At 36.6% G+C, this 12,459-nt stretch overlaps 1 protein-coding gene across 1 annotated transcript in view; it reads right to left on the bottom strand.

Annotated features, from left to right (window-relative positions):
• Positions 1 to 12,205, bottom strand: part of LOC140755118 (uncharacterized) — a 53,662-nt gene extending 41,457 nt beyond the window's left edge. Inside the window, exon 1 of the mRNA XM_073090319.1 lies at positions 11,986 to 12,205. The gene's annotated coding sequence lies outside the window, so the exon portion shown is untranslated. The remainder of the gene's footprint in view (positions 1 to 11,985) is intronic.
• Positions 12,206 to 12,459: the final 254 nt, after the last annotated feature.

The raw sequence follows: 12,459 nt of genomic DNA, 5'->3' as shown, positions 1-12,459 counted from the left end.
ACACTTTGTTTTAGAAAATTGTTTTAAAATGGGTGTAGCTCAGATTTAAGGCTTGGCAAGGCTTCGTGAGTTATTCGTGTCGATGTATAGAGTGGCGTTGTTCTCACGATCATTTCCTTATTATAGCAATTGTTATTATTAAGTATTGCTATGCTAATGTTATGTATTTGTATATGTCACTTGTTCTATATTTCCGTTACGTAGTTTGTATCCGTTTCAAAATTGCTTTTTTTTATAGTTTCCGCACTTATCGTGTTAATAGCGACAATTATATGTTGCCTAGTTACTAGCAGTGATAGCCTAGTGGGAGATGGTCGGCCACTCAATCGGAGGAACTAGGTTCGAATCCCAGGCATGCACCATTGATTTTTCGGCTATATGCGTATTCAAAATTTATTATCATTTGCTATAAAGGTGAAGAAAAACATCGTGAAGAAACTTACACACCAGAATGATCTTTAAAACAAATTTTAAAAGGCGTGAAGTCAGCAACTCGCACTTAGCCAGCGCGGTAGACTATGCCTTAATTCCCTCTCACTCTGAGAGGAGACCCGTGCCCAGCAGTGGGTCAGTAATAGGACTCATGACAATATCGGTACAGCTCTTTTTAAGATAGTCACATAACAAAAAATATAAGAATACTAGTTTTTGCCCGCGGCTTCGCCCGCGTTTAAAAGAAAATAATATGACATACTAACATACATAAAACTGAAGATTCGTACCTTAATTGGAACGACAGTGGCACCATCTGGCGAAAATTGGTTATACTAACTCTGGAACCTTCGTGGGCTCATGGACAACAACTTTGCTAAAGATCATCACTTGATCAAATGCATAGTTTACGATTCAATCCTTACTAATATCGATTAAAATAATCGATTTTTTGGTCCAAAAGATCGATTCTCCGATTAATCGATCTTAGATCGCCATCCCTAGTTCCCATAGGATTTCCGGGATAAAAACTATCCTATGTCCTTTCTCGGGTCTCAGACTATCTTTGAACAAAATTTCATTAAAATCGGTTCAGTGGTTTAGGCGTGAAGAAGAGACAACCAGACAGACAAACAGACAGACAGACTTACTTTCGGATTTATAATATTAGTAAGGATTTTTCAAACAAATACAATTTCTTACATACACGATAATTTAGGAGAAATACAATGTATGAGTCATGTAACTAGAAACATGTATTTCTAAATCGCATTAATAGCACCTTGACGATTTCCGTTACAAAATCAATTTTTATTTCTTACAGCTTCCTGTTTACACGGATTGTAGTTTAATTGACAAATTATTAAATTCCGTTACATTGCAGTATGTGCGGATGTTTTCGCGTATGATATCCCGAGTGTGATGTTGTAATTGGTTGATAGGTGATTGATTGACGGGTGCCTAATCGCAAATTAATTTTAAAATTAATATATAACTCATTTATTAATTACTGATTAAACTAGAAAAATAATATACATATTTTACAGCAATAAAAAAGTAAAATAAATGATATACGGATGTTGAAAAACAGACACACTCACAAAATTTTCGCAAATTTTCAAATATTGGCAACACTTACCCTTTTAATAGTTATATGACATATTAAAAATATTATTAATATTTATTTATTTCCCGTGCCCAGCAGTGGCACAATAATGGGTTGATGATCATGATGATGATCAAGTAAATGTGAACGAAAAAGAGAAAATGGCAACAGCCTATTCGTCGAGTGAAATTCGAAAAACGAGTTTACAGTTGCTTAAACTGCTGTCAGTATCTCATGGAATCTAAATTGCAACACCAAAGGCGACAAATATTAAGTTAATTAATTCAGAATGAAATTGTCATAAATATTAAAGATAATGAATAGGAACCGATACTTTAGAAAGGTTATTGACATATATCAAACTACTACTAGACTACGTATAACAATAAAAATCTCTAAGTAGGGGTCCAAAAAAGGAAAGATCAAGAGTTATTAGTTATCTTAGCTCATGATATCAAATCCGGAACTCTCAACATGACATAGTAATAATTATGCTAACGTAATGTATAACAAATTGTAGTAACTATATAATCTATATATAATTTATGTTGCCATACAAAAGACTTCAACGCGCTACATACTGCGTAGTTGTCCTACCTACGATAATGCCAAAGTTTCAAAGTCATAGCTCAAAGCCCACACAAGGATTATTCCATTGTGGGTGCTTTGAACATATATTATACATACATACAGGTAGACTTAGAACGGATGTCTGAATTATTCATTAATATCTCAAACTAGGAATCAAACCCGGAACGTAGTCGATTTTGACAATGTTAATGAAAATGTTTCTTCCCTTTTTATATGTACATATTATGGAGGTGGCAGAGGAGTGCAGTCCATCTGATGTAGATACTGCCACCTGTATCTACAACCAAGCCCAGACAAGACCACATTCCTACCTGAGGTCGGCCACAGATGCGCCGATACCCCTGAGGACTAAGCTAAAATGCCTCGAAAAAGTATATCTCCTTTACTACACCTTACAAACCAGAATACAGCAGCGCTTAACACTACTGTTAATAGACAGAAATAGGTGTGGCGGTGGTGCTGCCGGAGTTAAACCACTGAGAGTTCTACCACCTATAGATCTTTTATTACAATAATGATCTATCACTTTAAGATTGAAATAAAACATCGTGAGGAAATCTACACATGAAAATTCTTTTAAAATAAAGTTTTAAAAAATAAACTAACTCGCACTTGGCCAGCGTGGTAAATAGTAACTGAATTAATCAACATCTTAAACGCATAAATACATTGGTATTTAATCTGATGAAGGTTACAAATGTTGCCATATTAGGATCAAAACAAATTGTTCGTAGGTATAGACTATTATGCAACTTTAACTTCAATGTAGGCTGTAGATATTAAGCTCTTAGTATACGTATAGCTTTGACATAGACCAAGAAACTCGATAGACTCGTAATAATAAGAAAAAATAAGTGTCGAAATTTGAAAATGGCTGCCATTTCTTTGCTATATCTACATAAATGTATTTGATGTAATGGATTCGTATCTAAGGTTGATTGATTGTAGAAAAGATTAAATTGATAACGTTACATGAATATATTTATTTATTGATTGATCCTATAAACCTTCTCAACACTATATGAAAGAATGAAAAATTCCACAGCTTTTGTAATACCAAAAGAATATCTTGTGTTAGCAATTGTTATGTTGTCTATTTTATTCGTATTCACTTGCTACGTAGACTTGTTCCAAGGACTGACTTCGCCTACTCTTCCCGCCTATACCTTAAGCGGGTTTCTTTGATCGTGAAGCAAATGTATGTACTTATATGTCATTGTATGTTAAACAGCGTTATTAAAGGCAGGATAAAGCGAAACACGTCGAAAAACAGCGGTTTCTTGTATGGCGACATTCATTTATTTTCAAAGTTTTTTATTTTTAGTTTTTTTTTTGTACTTATAGCGGCCTTTTAGCGGAGATAGAGTCCTGTGACGGACATATGGACAGATAGCGGAGGCTAAGTAAAACGGGTTTCGTTTTTACCCTTTGAGTACGGAACCCAAAAAAATATTTTGTTTGCCACGGCCCATGGCTGTTACGTTTAATGTATGTACTTTTAAAATAATACGTATGAACAGATTCAGAAGTCGTTAACGTAATCATCATCATATTTAAATCACAAGCTTTAACATTTTGTTTAATTAGAATACCATTTATAATGAGCATAAACTAAATAACTATTGCATAAATATAAGATTATTAAAGTTACGCAAGCTATAATTATAAAACTATTTTCGGATGTTTAAGAAATTATCTTAAATTAATATAAAATTCCTCAGATTTTTTTAACATAACTTGGCCTGCAATTACACCGTTTAAATCACATTTAGATTTTGAAACAAAATTGTGGTTGATTTTGAAAATGCCGCCGCGTCTATCAAAAACCTAGTTGGCTAATTGGTCAGATTCCCTTCGCTTTTGCTAACTAGTGTCAACGAACTTTCAGGTGGCTGGTGACAGGTCTCTAGTTATAGCGATTGATAAACATAATAAAAAAATATTCATTGAATTTTAGATATACGTTATAGTCAAATATAATTAAATACATTATATATAAAATATACCTACTATATCATTATTTCCTAGAATTTAGCCTTTATCCCTTATAGATAGAAGCGACATTATCTAATGATGGAATAATACAGGGTGTGTTTTCTTTTTAAATGAACACGTCGCATTCTCGGCTAGGGAAAAATATATTAAAAACTATCTGAATTCATCTATGACCTATGACCTTTTAAACCTTTCCTGGAATTCCACAAATTATTCTTAACTAAAATTAGCCAAATCGGTCCAGCCGTTCTCGAGTTTTAGCGAGACTAACGAACAGAAATTCATTTTTATATATATAGAAAACCATTGAAAAAGTTTTAGTTTTTAACAAAATCTGCCTTTCAGCGGTTTTTGCTTATGCATATAAACTCAGATTTGGCCCTGAACGCTTCTTTAAAAAATCACCCGTATATGCTCGAAAACCATTACCTTCCGCAAATAAAAAATCAAATGAACTCGTAAATCAATCAACACAATTGCACCAAACGAGGATATAACTTTTGATGGTTATTATAAGCACGATCGAATTAGGCAAGTTATCCGCTGCCGCCTCCGCTTCCGCTGACACTGGCGGCACGCTCCACATCGAAATTACCCAATATATTTTTTATTATAACTTTCGCTTGGACCGGTCGCTCGGACTTTCTTCGTAACGCGCGCGTTAACGTTACCTTTGTTTTGGGCGGGCCACCTAATTTATGCGGTAACGTAAACTGACGCAATTTCGTCGAATTGTTTTGTTACCTTTTCAGTTATGTTACAAGTGTTTTACGCAATTAGAGCTATTAGCAGGTTTATTCTTGAATTGGTTTGAAGTATGTTTAATTGAGACAAGTAATAGTATGTACGAATAATTTTAAGGGAGTTTTGTAAGTGGAATGAAAGATTGTATAAATTAGCAGTACGACACATTGGTACTTATTTTCATATAAAATATCAAATGAAAATACTGTGGTATAGTCTATGCCACACTGCTAGTCCGCTCTGAATATAGAAATGAATCGCGTCGCCATAGCAGATTGTATGACTACAACTGCTCGCAACAACTTCAGAGCGGACTAGCAGTTTGGTGCGGACTATACTTAATATTAAGTGGCCGCACTCATAGACACTTTTAACATCTTAATAATGTTGAGTAGGTTTTATCTAAAATATTATATATATTCATGTATATATGCATTGTATCATTACTTTCTTTATAGACACATACTTCATATTTAAAAAGAATTTAACATAAGCAATCTGAAATTCTGACATATAAAATACAGTGTGAACCAGGCTTTAGTTTAGAACATTCCGGATATTCTTAACTAATTTTATTAACTCAACCTGTTAATAAGAGCTTACATACGAGCTTTGCACACCTACAACCTTAAGACGGAAGTAGGTATTACATTCTGTGCACACCCATGTAATTATGTATGTACCAATCATTCTTATTACTGACATGTAGAATTTTAAAGTTGTAGAATTTTGTAGTTAAGACGTGTGGCTCTACGTTTATTAGTTGTAATTTAGTGTAGTGTTGACGTGTTCTTATTTGACAGATGTGGTAAGAGAGAGATTTACACATCAACCCATTATTGTTCCACTGCTGGGCATTGGTCTCCTCTGAGTGAGAAGGATTACAACATAGTCCACCGCGCTGGCCAAGTGCGTATTGGTAGCCTTCATATATCTTTGAGTTTTTTTTTTTACTTTTTAATACATCTCAGGTGTGCAGTATCCTTACCAGGAGTTTTTAGGTTTCGACAAATATGACTGTTTTGGTATTTGTTTACGTGCCCATACGTATACATGCCAATACGATTTCCTAGTTCCGACACAATCCGCTAGGGGCGCTGATTGGAGTTTGTATGGGCAAATACGTAAACAAATACCAAAACAGTCATATTTGTCCAATCGTAAAAACTCCTGGTAAGGGTACAGGTCTCCTTGGGATGTTTTCTTTCACCATTTAAGCGTGATAATTTATTTCTAATAGGTGCGTGCCTGGGATTTGAACCTCGGACCCGTCGATTGAGGTGCCGAGCTTATTAACCACTAGACTATCATTTCTATTGCAAGAGGCATTCTAAATTAGTGCCTAGAGGAAGAAAAGTGTAACACAGGCTGATTTCAGGGAACATTTGGGTGGAGAGGTATCTGGGCAGTAGAGACATACTTATCCGTGGCGTTCTGACTTAGTCCTTAGAGGTAACAAGGTTCAACGTATTCGTGGTAGATTAAAAAAAAAATAGAAATAGAAATTGAATCACATCAAGTGAGTCTGTAACACTATCTCAGTTTAATTATAGATATCCATGCGGCAGAGATCACTTACTACCAGGTGTACTGAATACTTTTTTTCTACTCCAATGTGAAAAAAAATATCTGAGTACAAATTTCAACTCATTTAGTCTAATAGTTTCGGAGGCAGTTGGCTTGACAGACGTATGGACAGACATACGCGTGGTCTTATAAGGATTCCGTTTTTGTTTTTGTACGGAACCAAAATACACAGTTAACATTGAATATCGCGTGTTTAAGGACATTAATAGCGACAATAAAGAACAGAAGATGAAATATTAGATAGCAATGCGTTTCCGGTAGCGGCGAGATGTGCTCTACATTCCCGCGGAGAGTCGCTGAACATACGCGAGGAATGTCATAAGGCTCCATTGTACCACGGTACGAGAATATGACACTTGGATTATTGTAACATGATAGGATTATTTTAACAATATAGGAGAAACAGACGACCATGCAGTCCACCTGATGGTAAGTGGCTACTGCCGCCCATGTACATCTGTAATCAACCCCAGACAGGATTAGATATTCCTACCTGTGGTCGGCTACAGATGTGCCGCTACCCCTGATGACTAAGCTGGAACGCCTCAGAAAAGTCTCCCTTACTACACCCTTCAAAACGGAACACAACAGCGCCAAACACTGCTGTTATTAAATTGAAATAGGTGTGGCGGTGGTGCCGCCGGAGTCGAACCACAAAGGGTTCTACCAACTTCTGATATCGGCTAATTCATTGGACTTTTGTACTATGATACGATATACGGATCATTGTACCACGATGACGATGAAATAGTTCCTTATTTTATAAAATTGAAGTAGTAAAAAGATCGATGATAGTGAGAAGTTTGGGTGGTAATTACGTCAATTCGTCGTAATATTCGTTCTATTACGTTTATTTTTGAAAAAAAATGTAGGATATATTTCCAAAAGCTAAATGAGACTTAGGAGTTTTGCTTCATTTCACTGACAAGGAAGAGGGGGAGGTTCTGTTTACGTAATACTTAAATGACGTCTATATAACAGTGGTTCTTGAAATACAAAAGGTTCCTATGTTAAATAACCAACGTAAATACACCCCATTTTGGTCGAAGCTCATATATTTTAAACGAGCTTTTGCCCGCGGCTTCGCTCGCGTTACGAAGTAATATTTTCATCCCCTATTTTATCCCCTTGGGGGTAGAATTGCTCAAAATCCTTTCTTAGCGGATGCCTACGTCATAACATCTACCTGCATGCCAAACTTCAGCCCGATCCGTCCAGTGGTTTGGGGTGTGCGTTGATAGATCACTGTGCCAGTCAGTGACCTTTGAGTTATATATATTTAGATACCTAGAATTATATTAACTCACACACATCAATCTTCCTATCTACAAGCAAAGTAATTAATCTCCAACATGTAGCACACAAACGTTGTAACCGTGCAGTGGAAACGCTCGCCCCACTGCGCCACTTGGTCGCTGAGCGCGTCGCACGCGAATACACCAGCTATTTATATTTATGCGATTCATGCTATTTGTGGACAGGACAGTGTGGAGTAACCTTGAAGAACACCATTGTATTCCTGTGTATATGACTAGATATTTCAAAGGAGGCATTTTAGAGATTTTTATACCTAAAGACGCTTTCTATTCTTAGTCTCACATTAGGATGTCAATGATGTCATGGACAAATAGGTAGGCGAATACACAGACGGACATCTCAAACAGAAATCTAAATTTATATTTTTTTAGATATCCGTCCGGCTAGGGATCAAACCCGAAACCCTCTGTGCTGGCGACCGCTCTGCCACGCAGGTCATTGATTAAATTTAATGTAGTGTAGAGAAAAGTCTACCGTTTGCTAAGCATTGTTAAGAACACCTTCAGCTATTTTTAGATACCCTTTGTGGTTCGACTCCGGCGGCACCACCGCCACACCTATTTCTACCTAATAACAGCAGTGTTGGCGCTGCTGTGTTCCGGTTTGAAGGGTGTGGTAAGGGAGACAGACTTTTCCGAGGCGTTCCAGCTTAGTCCTCAGGGGTAGCGGCGCACCTGTGGCCGACCTCCGGTAGGAATATATATATAATCCTATCTGGGGTTGATCACAGATGTCCATGGGCGGCAGTAGCCAATTACCATCAGGTGGACTGCATGCTCGTCTGCTACTCTTATATTATAAAAAAAAAGATGACGTATAAGTCTATCAGTGAGCTTGTAAGGGCTGTTGACATGCAATTAACCATATAGGTAGATATAATTGGCAAACCTATTTGTACTAAAAGTATTATTTAAAAAAAAAAGAAAAAGACCCTTAAAAATTTTATACATATCGTCAGAATTCCGAATGAAATGCCACCACTGGGCTAACAAACCGAAGCCTCTAATCCAACGTAACCTTAAAACAAAACTATACAAAAAAACCCCAACATCCGGATTTCACAGCCACATCTAGCTAATCAGCTCAATTGACAACTTTCCTCGAGAAAGTGTTACGTCAGCGACCGGTCGGTGGCCACTGACCATTGTCGGGCCTACGTTAATTGATTGCTTAACACTTTACATTTGTCTAGTTGACAGACTGAGTGTTCTACCCACGCTTAACCATTGGGAAATAGTAAAAATCCATCTGATGTCTAATGATAAATTCTCCTAACAAATGTACCTGTTTCCGAATTTAAATATTTTTTTGTAATACAGAAGTGGCTACTGCTGTCCATGGATATCTGTAATCAATCTCACATAAGATTTGAATCGTATAAAGATGAGTTGGTACCTCTGAAGACTAAGTTGGAACATCTCGGATAACTAATCGCTTAACACAAGTTTCAAAGAGGAACACTTTGGTTCGACTCCGGCGGCACCACCAGCACACTTATTTCTGCCTTTAACAGCAGTGTTAAGCGCTGCTGTGTTCTGAAGTGTGTGGTAAGGGAGACATACTTTTCCGAGGCGTTCCAGCTGAGTCCTCAGGGGTAGCGGCGCATCTGTGGCCGACCTCCGGTACGAATATCTACTCCAGATATGATTATCTGGAGTCGATTACAGATGTCCTTGGACGGCAGTAGCCACTTACCACCAGGTGGACTGCATGCTCGTCTGCTACACCATATTATAAAAAAACACAGTAGCGCTTAACACTTGTTGTCCTGTTGTTATAGCAGAAACGTGTGGCGGTGGTGTCGCCGGAGTCGAACCAAAGAGAGTTTTACCACCTTCAAATGGACTATATCGTATCGTAAACAATATATTATAATAGCCTCTTTATGCTACCTTATCATTTTTCCCAAACACCCTTAAAGAAGTCCATACAACTTCAAAAACTTTGGTTTCCACACTTCAAATTCTGAGAGACCATACTCTTTCTAGAAAATATTCAAGATGACACTATCTTTTAACTGGTAATAAAATATCGGAGCTATAACTGCGTTAACGATAAACCGTTAACTGTCACCAGTTATTAACTTTCTAGTTACAATAGCCATTAACATGCCTTATACATAATAGCTATATTATGTACGATGTTGGAACCGCAAAAAGACTGTGATGAATCGTTTCTGTATCTTAATAGTTTAGGCTGGTTACGCACTTCCGACTAAACGTTTTTCCTTTAGAATAACAATGAAAATATATTCGGTCTATAAAATGTACCTAAGTAATAGTATTTTTAATAAGTAGGTACCTAAAAATAAATGTTGAAAGAAATAACGCGTTCGAATTATTGCGAAAGTGTGACTTAGATTTTTAATTGCTTGCATAACTTCCTAGGCTTAATCTAGTCTAACATTTTTTAACGGAGCTTACCATAATTGCCTAGTTTGTGTAATGTTGACAAAAGGTAGACAACTAGAAATATTTTGAATTTTAAATACTTCGAAAATTTATGTTCTAATCCATAACACACCTGACGTTAGATGACCTAATTGTCTATTGTTATGGCACAAAGAAATGCAATTATTTGATCCCTAAATCGGAAAAACTAAAACTAAAACTGAATATCGGGGAAGAGAGAGAGGACCTTAATCATCCTTAATTTTTAATTTAATAAAAATCGTGTCGCACAATCGCCCGCGTGTAGCCAGCCTTACGCCCTTGAACCGCACAAGTGAAAGTCACGCGCATAAACACTAGAAGATGTTTACACAAACCCATTGTGTACTAACGAATATAAACACCGCGAGCTTTCCAATCAAGATGCGATTTTATGACTAAGTTTCTTTGTGCAGGTGAAGTAGCAAGTGTGTAGTCCACCTGATGAGAACTGCTGCAAAATATAGGCTAATAATGGATTGGTTACATTATGTGGTAAAAGCAACGATAGCCTAGTGGTTCAAACTTGGTTTCTCAATCGAAAAGGTGCGAGGTTCCAACCCCAGGCACCTCTGATTTCTTAATGTTATTTTATTTTTATTTTTTTTAATATAAGAGTAGCAGACGAGCATGCAGTCCATCTAATGGTAAGGCTACTGCCGCCCATGGACATCTGTAATCAACCCCAGATAGGATTAGATATTCCTACCTGAGGTCGGCCACAGATGCGCCGCTACCCCTGAGGACTAAGCTGGAACGCCTCGAAAAAGTCTGTCTCCCTTACCACACCCTTTAAACCGGAACACAGCAGCGCCTAACACTGCTGTTATTAGGCAGAAATAGGTGTGGTGGTGGTGCCGCCGGAGTCGAACCACAAAGGGTTGTACCACCTTCAAAATTTTTCTCGAAGGCATTGCTTTTGGAACTCCCAGTAACGAAGCTATAGCTACCGGGTTCTTTGTTATCATTGGAAAACGGTGACAATTCGCTTAATTAACATTCGCCCGATCGGGAAGCTGAAATTTCTAAAAGGTTCTTCTACTTGTTTTTTCGTACCCTAAGGGATATAGGTTATGAATAAAGAACCTCTGAAAAGGGAAGGGATCATCCGTCATTCGATCCCTCTGAAGTTGCATTTCCGTTGGGGGAACTATTACTGCAGTACTTAGGCTGTTTTCTATAATATTTTTATTCTTACTAAGAAAAGATTGAATGAGAATTCATTCTAACAAAAACTACGAGGTTATTCTTACAGTTAGAATTAGTTAACTGTGACCGAGAATAATGGCACATAACTTGGAACCTTAGTTATGTCATTTTAGACCTTCATAGTCGTGCGCTTAGGGTCTCCATACAAAGCGACATTACGCAGCGAAGCGTAGTTGCAAGGTGTGTAAAGTCCCTATAAAAGGCCCTATAAAAATATTATACAGGTTGATTATTTTTTTAATGTAAAAATAATGTTAAATAAATAAAAAATAAATGTATAAAAACTACTTGTTAATGTCTACTTAACAACGTGAAAGCCTTTCCAACTAGTGATAAATTTATTTAATTTTCTTTTTCTCTGCTTCCAGGAAGTTTAAATTGATTTTTATCTATTATTATTGAAAATAAGGTGAAGCATAACTAAAAAGTCATATACTTTTTAAAGTGAAAAAAGAATATAGAAATGAAATTTTAAATGAAGTAAAAAGTAACAAATTTATTCTTATTAAAAAAAAAAACAAAAATTAAAAAAGAAGCTTAACATTAAATGAAAAAGTAAAAATCATAAGAACATACCTTAGAATTTCACTAAAACTTCACCAATTGAAAAATATCCTTCAATCTGTCCACTCACAAAACTAAAAAAACAAAATTAACAAATACGCTTCCTTGACTGAATCACATTTTCCATTTTCAAAAATGGTTCATCATTGCACAACGTCAATAAATGTAGATAACTCGATGTTCGTCCGTATAGTCCGAGAGTCGACTGCCAACTGTGAGATTCAGTAGATCCCGGTGAATGTTGGGACAACTCGCTCCCTTCCTATACGGCCTATCGCAATCTCACTCACTCCTATGTGGTGTAAATGAGATGCTCGTGCGCATGGAACGCGGCAAAAGTGGAATAACTTTTCCGTTGAAGTGTCGTATTTGTAACCCTTCGATATTTGTAAGTTATGTAATGCGTAAGTTTAAATTAAGCTGATACAATATTAATGTGTTGCTCCACATTAGTGGTATGAAATTTAGGTTTTACAGGTTGGGCTA

The sequence above is a fragment of the Epargyreus clarus genome, unplaced genomic scaffold, assembly GCF_041222505.1.
Source record: "Epargyreus clarus isolate Ecla_fem2 unplaced genomic scaffold, WU_Ecla_fem_2.2 ptg000032l, whole genome shotgun sequence".
Taxonomy (NCBI): Eukaryota; Metazoa; Arthropoda; class Insecta; order Lepidoptera; family Hesperiidae; genus Epargyreus; species Epargyreus clarus.
This window is presented reverse-complemented; position numbering and strand designations above follow the sequence as displayed.